This window comes from Leguminivora glycinivorella, chromosome 13 (genome assembly GCF_023078275.1).
Source record: "Leguminivora glycinivorella isolate SPB_JAAS2020 chromosome 13, LegGlyc_1.1, whole genome shotgun sequence".
Lineage (NCBI taxonomy): Eukaryota > Metazoa > Arthropoda > Insecta > Lepidoptera > Tortricidae > Leguminivora > Leguminivora glycinivorella.
Window position 1 is genome coordinate 16,576,525 of NC_062983.1, and position 11,869 is coordinate 16,588,393.

Below are 11,869 nucleotides of genomic sequence, written 5' to 3' on the forward strand. Positions count from 1 at the left end.
GTACTGATTTTAGTTTTTTCTTTTCTTGAAGTCTATTCAAGTTTTGCAAAGTATATTTTGACGAATGGATAATCAGATCATAGCCACAGACTAGCCGAGGCGAAGATATTACTACAGCAGTATAAATAAGCGACATAACCGCCAACAGCATGGCTACCGCAAATGTCTGAATCAATCTCGCTCGTTTTTTTTTTAATTTGCGAACTGAGTGTATTCTAGATCCATACATGGTCTGTGTGCCCATCACACGATTCACACGCCCTTTCCTATAACGCGACACACGTTCAACATTAGTGGTAATTAATTCGCGGAATTAACACTGGGCGTTGATTTCCTTGACTTGGATGAAACGCTGTTTTCAGGTAGGAATGTAATGCTGGCTCCAGACATGTGTTTAAAAATATATTTTTTTAGAAATTCTGCCTGTACCTAAGCAACTAACGAGTCCATATTAAATACCTACATATATGGAAGCTTTCCTTATGTTGACCTCTAGGAATGTATTGTTGCTAAAGTCTGTTTAACATTCGTGCCTCTCGCTACGCTCAGGTTCAATATTGGAATCTTTCGCTTGCAAAAATTCCACCATACATTATTTTGTTAGGTATTTATCTCAATCAGTATGAGCAGCGTAATTTTTACCGACTTGATTTAAACTATAAAACAAAAGCTTAACAAATTATAAAAATTGGCAATGAACATTGTACATATCGCAAAACACAGTGAACATTTCCGTTTAGTTCCGTTTAGTTTAGTTACTGGAAAATTTCATGAGAAAAGTAATGAAAGTTTGGCGTTGAGAACATTCTCTTAGGATTAGGATGTACCTATTGACTATTAAGCAATATTCTCAATAGTTGACGATCGCTTCATTTAAAATTTTAGTTACACACTGGCGTTTATTATCATTTCATCAAATGCCATAAAATTGATCCTAAACCTTGTCAATCAAATGTGCGAATAACAACATCAGAAGATATTCGGACTTTTGGAAACTTCAACAACTTGCAACTCACTGAATGTTATATCTCAGTCAGAGCTAGCAGAGCTATTTATTATACGTAATAGAGATGTTCGATTCTCGGAATCATTTTAGGGGTAGGTACTCATACCTATGTACCCAATACATGCTTGCTCAAGGCGAAATACCTGATATGTATCTACGTCATCCTTGGAAGCATTAGTCTGAAATTGTATTCCAGGTAGGTATTGTCTATAATAACTAAATGTGATATTCGAAGACAGGTACAGGTTAATTCCCAAGAGCTGGCACGAACGAATGTCAGACTATCCAATAAAATAAAGGCTCTTGACAGTTTAGTATAGAAATACAATCAAAGTTTTTCAAAGTTTTTTATAGCAAATCAAATTTTTATTTGATTTAGAAGGTTCAATTTGACCTAAATGTTTGGTTGTGTCAAAAATGCAAACAAAATGAAATTCACGTCCACTATTGAGCTATAATTAATATTTGAGTTGATCTGATGATGGAGACAAGAGGTGGATAAAATAACGCAACGTGTTTCGGGTTGGTTTCGGGTTGTCAGAATTAATTAATGTACCTTAATGGGTACAAGTATCCTGAGGAAAGAAAAGTACAGTCAGTTATAAAAGTTTGTATCAAAAATGCTAAACTGTTGACCAAAAACATGTACTTGCCTAACTTCTCCTACAAAACTGTAACTTAGCCAAATTAAATAATTTGATTGCTTCCCTAGTATTTGCATCTAAACCATTATTTTATAACACATGTCTTGATGATTGATGATTGTTTGATGATTGAGATGGGTATGTTAAGGTGGTTGGGGCATGTAGAGAGGATGGATGAGAGGAGAGTAACGAAGAAAGTATTATGAAAAAAGAGTGGAAGGGTCAGTTGGAAGTGGAAGACCTAGGCGAACTTTTCTTGTTCAAATCGGGGAAATATTGCAAAAAGGCCAGGTCAAAAGTACTTGAAACCGACGAGCGTGTATGAGAAACGTTATGAAAGTGTGTGAAGCGAAAGTGGTTTGTCAGGATCGTAGTAAATGGAAATACGTGATCTCTGTCTACCCCTCTGGGAAACAGGCGTGATTGTATGTATGTATGTATGTACATGTCTTGCCCCAGCTTTACAGTTTGTAACACATTGTTCGCACTTACCAATTATCGACTTGTTGATCGAGTGTTAATTACAAGACACTTCATTCTTGAGTTCTTCAATGAGCGTTATGAGCGATCAAGCGCGTAGTGACTATGTAATTTTCAAATTATCTACCACACGTGCGCACGAGCCTCTACTCTTTTTTAATTGTATGTTAAGTTACCAGGGTGGCTAGCCGAATGGCACAATCGGTCACGAAACGCTCACGAAACGAAGCGCTAGTAGATATCTATCTCTATCGCGCTTGCGTATTGGCGCGACAGAGCCAGCGGCGTATCGCTTTCGTTTGGCGTCGGAGAAATGCCATTCGGCTACGGGGCCAGTGCAGAAAATAATTTGAAGCGTGTGGCGATAGGGACGGCCTGCTATTTTATCACTTATCGCGCGACCATGCTTCCGTGCTGGCCCCGTAGCCGAATGGCATTTCTCCGACGCCAAACGAAAGCGATACGCCGCTGGCTCTGACGCGCCAATACGCAAGCGCGATAGAGATAGATATCTACTAGCGCTTCGTTTCGTGAGCGTTTCGTGAGCGATTGTGCCATTCGGCTAGCCACCCAGGAGCCGTAGCCGAATGGCATTTCTGCGACCCGAAACGCGACAGTACGCAATACAAATGGACACCCATATAATTTTGGACATTCCCCCCTTTGGGGATGAATTTTGAAAAATCCTTTCTTAGCGCTCCTCCAGACCTACGTGCCAAATTTGGAATTTCTGCATCGGCGGTTTGGGCTGCGCGTTTGGTTGATTTAAGTCAGTCAGGACTTTGCCTTTTATATAATACTAGCTTTTGCCCGCGGCTTCGCTCGCGTTAAATTGGCTAATTGCGCAATGCTCCATACAAACTTCCTTCCCCCATTTTAGGGAAATGAGGGGTTAGAAAGAGACAAAAAGTAACCTATATCACTCTCCATTCCTTCGACTATGACTCCATTTTGCCGTGAAAGGCGGACAAACAAACAGACACACACACTTTCCTATTTATAATATTAAGTACGGATAGATTAGTATCAATGATATGTCATTGTGAGTAACGTAAAATTGTAAACACATTTGCATGTTATAAGCTTCTTAACCATAAGTACATAAGTAGATATTTAAAATCTTATAAATATTGAAACAACAAAGTTGACTGAGTTTCATAATTGTGGTGCTACTTTACCGCATTAGTATGTACGATAATTAGCACATTACACGTCATGTGCTGTAAAACGATGTACGATACAACATGTAATATATTTGTAAATAGGGAACTTGACAGTAGTTAATAGTTATTTGTTATACAAGGGGGCAAAGTTGTATTTTAACGCCGAGTGTGGAATTGAAAAACGAGCAAGTGAAAGGATTCTATAGTTGAACCACGAGCGAAGCGAGTGGTTCGAGAATAGAATCCTGAACTTGCGAGTTTTTTAACACACGAGAAGTAAAATACATTTGCACCCGAGTGTAACACAAAACTTTTCCCCTCACTATAGCGAGGAAACTACAACTCAAAAAATGCGTTTATCACTGCTTCCAGTAGTTCCACAGGTGGTAAATCATCTTTATTACTAGATTCACGTACTTTTATCAATTTTATAGCAGTTAATTTGACTTTATTCAAGGTCAAATTACTTTACCCACTAGTGGATAAAATGCGTTTTTACCCGCTGGTATTAAAGGACACGTGTTTCCGAGCTAGTGAGGGGAAAAATAAAATATTCTATACCATGCACGAAATAAAGCATATATCAGATTGTTATAAGAAAAACATGGACAGAAGTTATTTTTAAATCCAATTTCTATTTTATAAGTCAGGTAGAAATATATAAAGTAACTGAGTTGACCGTGACGTCACTCAATTCGATTTCATATAAATTCCATACTCGTATTAGCATGTCGTTCAAATTCGTTTTGACAGTTCTTAAAAAGAAGCTGATTTGACTAAGAGGCAAGTACCTAGCCTATAAATACTTATGTAATTCGCTACTAGTGTTAATTTAAAATACCCCCCTCAGTCGTGTTTTAATTTTACGCAACTCGTTCAGAATTTCCTATTTTTTCGCACTCGTATCATACTAAAAGTATTTCAAATGCGCCCCGTGGCTGTAGATTTTTGCATTCTACCCTCTTTCTGTGAGGGATGGCTCGGTTCCGGTTTAAATCACCTCAATCTCCCCTTATATCTATACAAAGCTTCCTTAGCTGAGGATTTGTAAGGTGGCCCTCATTAGTTCACTATACTCTGTCAACCAAGTTTGTCAGTAAATAAGAACAAAGAAAACTATATGCATCCTTTTCTTTAGGGTGCTAGAGAAAAGGATACCTATAGTTTTCTTAGTTCTTATTTACTGACAGACTTGTTTGACAGAATATATTTGTTATGCAGCGGGGGGTTAAGGCTGCTTTCAAAAAAAACGTCAAAATAATGTAAAATTGATAGTTTTAGTCGGTGAAATACTACACTTTCCGTTATCCACTAGATTTATTTAATTCAAATTTCAGTTAGAGCATCTTATTATCTTGATTTTTATAAGACTGGATTTTAGAAAACCAAGTCACTAAATTAATTATGATTTTTTCTCTAAAGCGCGTTTAGAAAAACTCACGTATAGAGCTGAATTAGTCGATCTTATTTGTAAAATTTGGACAATTTTGATTACTAAAACAGGTAAATTTATAATTCTTATACCCTGTACTACAAACTTCTCAGACTACATTTTTATTGTAAGGTTTTAAAAAAGAGTAAACGAGGCTAAGACGAAATCAATTTTTTTCACAAAATTACCTAAAATTAAGTGACAATTTCTTTGAAAATCTACATCACATTGAAATAATTTTTGTATTTAATGAATCTGCAACGTTTACTCAAATTGCTGTTATGCCTTAGTGATTATAAATTGCTGTTATTTATTTTTGGCAATTTTTTGAAAACGAGCCTTCACCGGTACAATTATTACCACTATTGGACATTTTCTCATATTTTGTTAGACCAAGTTGTAAAAGTCCTATAATGTGATATATATTTGTAAACTACTCACGAAGCCCTTTAATTTGATACCACACACGGTATGATCAAGCACTCGGTTGCGATTTCAATGTTTTTCACGCGAAAGCCCTCTTAAGAAAACATTTCAAGTATTTTTTTTACAGCTTGGCAGAAAAGAGACGAAATGAAACTATTTTTTTTTATCATAGCAACACTTATTCTCATACAATAGTGACTCAATAGTTGCCAAATGCGAAACGGTTTACATAGACGGTGGTGTCCAGCGATTATTTTATTTATAAAAAAAATCAGGTATAGCCTGTCAACCAAATTTTGGCAGTAGCAATGTACATCAAACTAAAGTATGGTATCCCTATGAAACGAACAAAAACCAGCAATGTACGTTGAACAGCCACAGATATTTTTTTTTCAAGGGGCCTTTTTAATACATTATCTAATATGTAAGGAAGGAGCTTACATATTAGATAATGTATTAAAAAGGGACGGATATGTGCTAGTTATTTCTCTTTTTGGTAGGGTGGAGATTTCCACAGATAAGATACAAATGACACGCGAATTTCCACCGATTTTCAAAATTAGTGTTGCTAGCCCGCGATTTTTCAAATTTGCGCCTTTTTCTAGTGACAAGATTTGGTTGACAGACTCTATAAGTTCCTAGTTGTTCGAAAGACAAGAACATAATTCGTTTTGAAAAAAAAAAAAACTATCTACTTAATGATATTCCACACCAAATAATATAATACTCACTCATACCGTGGGCAAAGGAGCATGGTGAGACTATAGAGGATGGTTATTAACAGTTCGTCCTAAGCAAATTTTAAAAATATTAAATTTTTAATAATAAATATTACGGTTTTAATCCATACTAATATTATAGATGGGAAAGTGTGTGTGTCTGTTTGTTTGTCCGTCTTTCACGGCCAAACGGAGCGACAAATTGACGTGATTTTTTAAGTGGAGATAGTTTAAGGGATGGATTGTGACAGGCATTTTGTCTCTTTCTAACGCGAGCGAAGCCGCGCTCAAAAGTAGTATTATATAACAGCCTGTACAAATAACAAAATTACTTTGTAATCCATTTATATGTATGAAGCCACATACGACCGAAATTATGTCCTTCCCCATTACAAAGAAACGAAAAAACTTATACAATAAAGGAGTTTGTCGTAATTTTATCGCGGCCTTTTAGGTCAGTTCAATTGCGATGTGACGCGAATAGGAATAGCAACGGACAATATCTCCCTGGGAGTTGGGAAAAGTGGGAAAAAATCACAACAACCCCGCCGACGCCCGCTACGGATTAGGTAAATCCATGGATACCTTCTCAGTAGATCGACTACTCCGACTACCAGTACAATCAATCATAACCTTAGGCAGGCCTACGTCACTCGCTCGCGGTCGCGCGTTAAGTACCTACCCGCTAGCAGTTGCCTCGAGGAAACAAGTGGCCGAGGCGCGCCACGCGCCCGCCTGTGTAGTCGCGTGGCACGTACCTACTATTCTTCTGAGTTTTACGTAGTAACTTATTAGTCGTATAAAGCGTAGGTATTTGTCGTTTTGCGGGCAAGTTCTGCTACGATAGTAACATTAGTAACTTATTAATAATCTGTGCCTTAGGCCTTAGGCTTGTCTCTCACAAAGGTTGTCAAAGACTTGGCCAGAGGAGAGATACCGTTACTAAATGTATGCCTCTTTCTGTCTCCTTGGCCACTAGTCATTGGCCATTTAATCGTCTTCACTGGCCCCGTAGCCGAATGGCTTTTGTGCGAATCCAGGGACTGACGCATAGCTCTTATACAGAGATTGCAGAGAGTTCGTCGACGTAAGTACCATAGTTAGCTGCGAGTTTTGCGAGTCCGCTTCATAAAAGACACTTCGAACTAGAAAGGCCAAGGATACTTAAAGTGTAACATACAAATAAAAAATTGACACCTTGGCAAAGCACTTTCTATTTCGTCGATTGCTGATGATGATGATGATCACGTGACTATGACTATCCATGGCATGATGACGAAATAAGGGCAGCCTCACGGCCCAGCCACGACATTGGTCTAAGCGCGACAGCGGTGAGCGGCAGCCATACGTGCGAACGAAAAGACCCATCGCTGTGTCTCGCTCCAATGTATGGCCGCCGCTCACGGCTGTCGCGCTTAGACCAATGTCAGGGGCTGACAACACCCAATTGCGTAAAATTGATGTTACTTGCGCAGTTTTTTAAGACAAACTATTAGTCTTAGTAAGGCAAGTAAATTATATGTCAAGTGGATACACGATTTAATGAAAGCCGTTAGTCTCATCGTCTTAATGCAGCATCTATCCAACGCAGTCATCGGGTAGATCGGTCTTACAGATTTACATAATAAGGATGCAGCCTCAAAAAAGATCGGGAGCAGTATTAGCATTTAGATTGTGCGTGGAGTAATCAATCAACCGCGGTCCTAACAAGGTAATCTCCCGAAGCAAGCTTATTGTGCTATTGAAAGTTTGGGCCATCGATCATTTTCGGTCGTTTTCGATTGTTTGATTCCGGTTCGAGTTTGGCGGAAGTTGATTTGACTGGTTAATTATTGCAATGAGTCGATGAGTTGACATTTGCCGTTTAAGTTAACTTCTGGGTTTGGTCGCAGTCTATCGCGCTCGCTCTCTTCCGAACAGGGTGCGTAGCCGAATGGCACAAACGCTCACGAAATGCTGACAAAACGAAACGCTAGAAGATATCTATCTCTATCGCTCATGCGTATTGGCGCGACAGAGCCAGACTAGCTTTTGCGGCGTTTCGTTTTCGTTTCGCGTCGCAGAATTGCCATTCTGCTACGGCACCAGGCAGGCAATTATGGTCGCGCGATAAGTGATAAAACATCTGGCCGTCCCTATCGCACTTACTAATAGTGCGATAGGGACGGCCTAATATTTTATCGTCTATCGCGCGACCATGCTACCCGTGCAGGTGATGATGGGTAATGATTGATGCGATAGCCAGCATGAAACAGTAACTCGTGGTAGCCTGCTATTAAGACGGGAAATTTGTATTTGACAGCCAATAAATTAAGACTAGTTGATACTAAAGTAATGATAAAATCAAGGGGTTTTCATCACTAGAAAAAAGCGGGAAATTAAAAATATGTAGGGGTGAATTGAATATTTATCGTCCCATAGAAAATTTTGTATTCAACGCCTTTTTCTAGTTGTTTGACCGTCAATAAATAACAGTATTTTGACTCCTAAAACTAACCTCTGTAACATTGTCGTGTTGCTTGAAAATCCTGACAGCAGTTCTTCGCTGGATTATTAAGCTGATACGTTGAGCGAGGAAGCTGCCAGCTCGTCCGTCCCCTGTCGCGTCTGAAATGCCAAAGGGTGTCGCTAAATGAAATAAGCGTCAAAAATTCTTTACAACATTACGGCATAATATGATCGCATCACGAAAACATAAACAAGTAAAAAGACACCCTACACATGTTTCCTCTTCATTATTCTAATGTACGTGCAAGTATTACCTCGTTATTAAATTTAAACCGAGACACAATACCGCCTATATTGAAATTCGACATTCTTCTACCCTATTTCGAACGATACTCAAAATTCCGATATCTGCTTCTCTTTCACTTATACTAGTGCGAAAGAGAAGTGGATAGCAATTCGATTTTCACATTCTGTGGTTGCTCCTCTGGTGTCATACCTCCGCATATCAAATTTAATAAAGGCATGCAGTCTAACGCATGCATATCCAATATCAGTAGCTACCGTGAGTTCTTAATTCGTTGCTCGATATAGGAGATTCGGGAACGTTTTGAAAAATGTCATTTTTGTATGGGGAAAGTGAACTGTGGAGGCAAAAGGACATTGGAACCATTTTAATAATCCATACTAATATTATAAATGGGAAAGTGTGTGTCTGTTTGTTTGTCCGTCTTTCACGGCAAAACGGAGCGACGAATCGACGTAATTTTTTATGTGGGCTTTGAGCCAAGTCAACCAAGCGGTCAATAAAATTGTAACAACCTTAATAATTGAAATTGCATCATGGCAATGTGACCCAATCAAACCCGCCTGAATGTTGACGCTGGGAAATGTTGCTTATCAACAATTCAACACAGGAATAGGCACATAATGATCATTGACACTAGTTGAGATCTCGCTATCGAGAATTGTATTGAATTCTCAAGGTACTAAGCTAATGTAACAGTAAAAATACTACAGGAAGCGAAACCTCGAACGCCAAGTATCAAAGATCAGACGCCGACCCTCTTACTCCTGCTTTTGATCACCCACCACTTCACCTTTTTAAGTTTAAATAAGACTCGATGTTGCGAACACTTAGGGGAAAGTGGGCGGTCGCAACTCTGTACAAATAGGCTGCATTTTGTTATTGTAATTAGGAAATAGATACACTGATGCCCTTTCGTTGGTTTATTAGTACCGAGATCAGTAAAAACGTTTTAATAAAAGTTAAGCCTGTGTGGTGACGGGTTAAGAATTTCACCATCCCCTTTCTTCCCGTGGGTGTCGTAGATGGCGACTATGGGATATGGGTTAAATTGTGGCGTAGGCGAGAGGCTGGCAACCTGTCACTGCAATGTCACATGCAGTTTCGTTTTCTTCCAACCCCTTATTTGCCAAGAGTGGCACTGAAGCTTTAGTAGTTTCATGTGTTCTGCCTACCCCGTTATAGGATACAGGCGTGATTGTATGTATGTATGTAATCAAAGTTACGGGCTAAAAATTGTGTTATGTATTGGAAATGTGCATTGTTTTTTCTTTTATTATAAGTGGGCTTACTCTTGACCACAGACTAGCCAAAGGCAAAAACGTGTTTTACGCGATGGAGTGAGCTCGCCTAGAGATGCCTGTTCACTCCTGATTTGAAGGTTCTCTCGAAGCTCGGAAATATTGGAGCAAGGAATTGCACTCCTTGGCTTTGCGCATAAGAAAGAAAGAAACAAAGCGTTTCGTGCAAATTCGCGAAATATCTACCAAGTAAGGATGTAAACCGGCCGTGCGTCTAAGGACCAGTTGCATCAACCGCATTTGACAGTCACATCATCGTCACGCAGCAGAAGTCAAAAGTAAACATTGAAATAAGTTTTTTTGCAAAAATTTCATTTTTGGAGCAAGCTTTTATCGCCGCCTTTCTTTCAACAGTCATCTGCTGCTTTCCGAGGAGTTTCTAAAAACCCCTTACTCGATGGGGATACAACGTTTCATAATAGAGTTCCTATGACCACCTTTCTGCTCCATCATCAGATCAGCCCCATGATACCATTAATATTGCATTGTCACGGGGTTACCCTCATCTGGCAGAATAATTTTACTCCGAAACACACTTCGCATAACATGTTTCACAGAAACACTTTCGGTCGAATGATAATTTTGTAGAAACAGAACATTACTTTGGTCGACTTTGGTTTAGCATAATTGTATGTACCATAATAATCTTATAGCATAATATTACATTAGCAGAATTATTACTCGCTATCAGAAAAGAAAAACTGTCCCAGAGTGACCGTTAGGTACGACGACGAGTGAAGCGAGCAAAGTTTCAGATCAATCGGAAACCGGGAAGTGGGTCAAATTTAGCTTCTACGTTTTGACCCAAACTAACATATTAACAAGGCAACTTAAATAAAACTTGTAACAAGTTAATCACTTGTAAGAAATTCTAATTTTATTCGTCTTCTCCAGGGTGGTAGTGAATCTAAAAAATAGGTTTGTCTTGCCTCACTTGGAAGGCCAAGTCAATGCGTGTATGAAGAAGCGGTCAGTTACTTTCCCCTTGAGGGAGATTGTGCGCGGTAGAATTAAATTAGTGTCGTGTCAACTTTTATTATGTCACCGTAACGTAATAGCGTATTATGCGCTCACAAGTAGTGTTAACTATTTTGCATATTAGATATTATGTGGGTAAACATTCTTAGAGCAGAGTTTACATGGGAATTATTAAAAATAGCTGGAGGTTTTCCTGTAAAAAAGAAACAATGTTCTAGAACTGAACAGTCATCATCGGAAATAAAGGAATTCATATGTGGAGTTTGGTAGATGATTTACTAAGGCAAATTTTACTGTTATTTGTCCTAATTAACTATTCCAGCTGGTTTCGGACTTATTCCTTTCACGTGACAAATGCTACTGGAAAAGTTACGATGTAAGTATGTTTGTGGGTCTCAGTCTCGGTAGCGACTGGTGAAGATTTTTGCTAGGCAAACTGAGCATAAAGAAACCCACTTTAACAATAAGGTACTTTACTTAGTAATCAATTTTAGGCAAGCCGGTGGGAATCGGCTTGAGTGGACCAGCCGCTGCTGGTGGGTCTATAAATGTTTTGAATATCGTGAATAGTGCGTCTTAACACTTATTACGGAAATGGGAAAGTTTGATTTTTGAAGTGAAACTTGCGACTTCCAAGTGACGGCCTTAAACTTTTAGCGCGTTAAATATTTAACGCGTTCAACATTTAACGCTCAGTGTTGCCAACTCGAATTTTGATAAACAACACATTACCATAAATTAAATATAACAAGATCATACCATCCCATACATTAAAATGCGACCGTCTACGAACGCGCTTACACTCCACCACACATAGATGGCGCCACAAAAAAATGCCATGTTGCCACCAATTATTTGTAGATTGGCATTAAGTGTCAATTCCGAGCCGTAAATCTATGTCAAAAGTGACACTTAACGCCATCTACAAGTATAATCGAAAGCAACAAGACATTTTTTTTGTGGCGCCA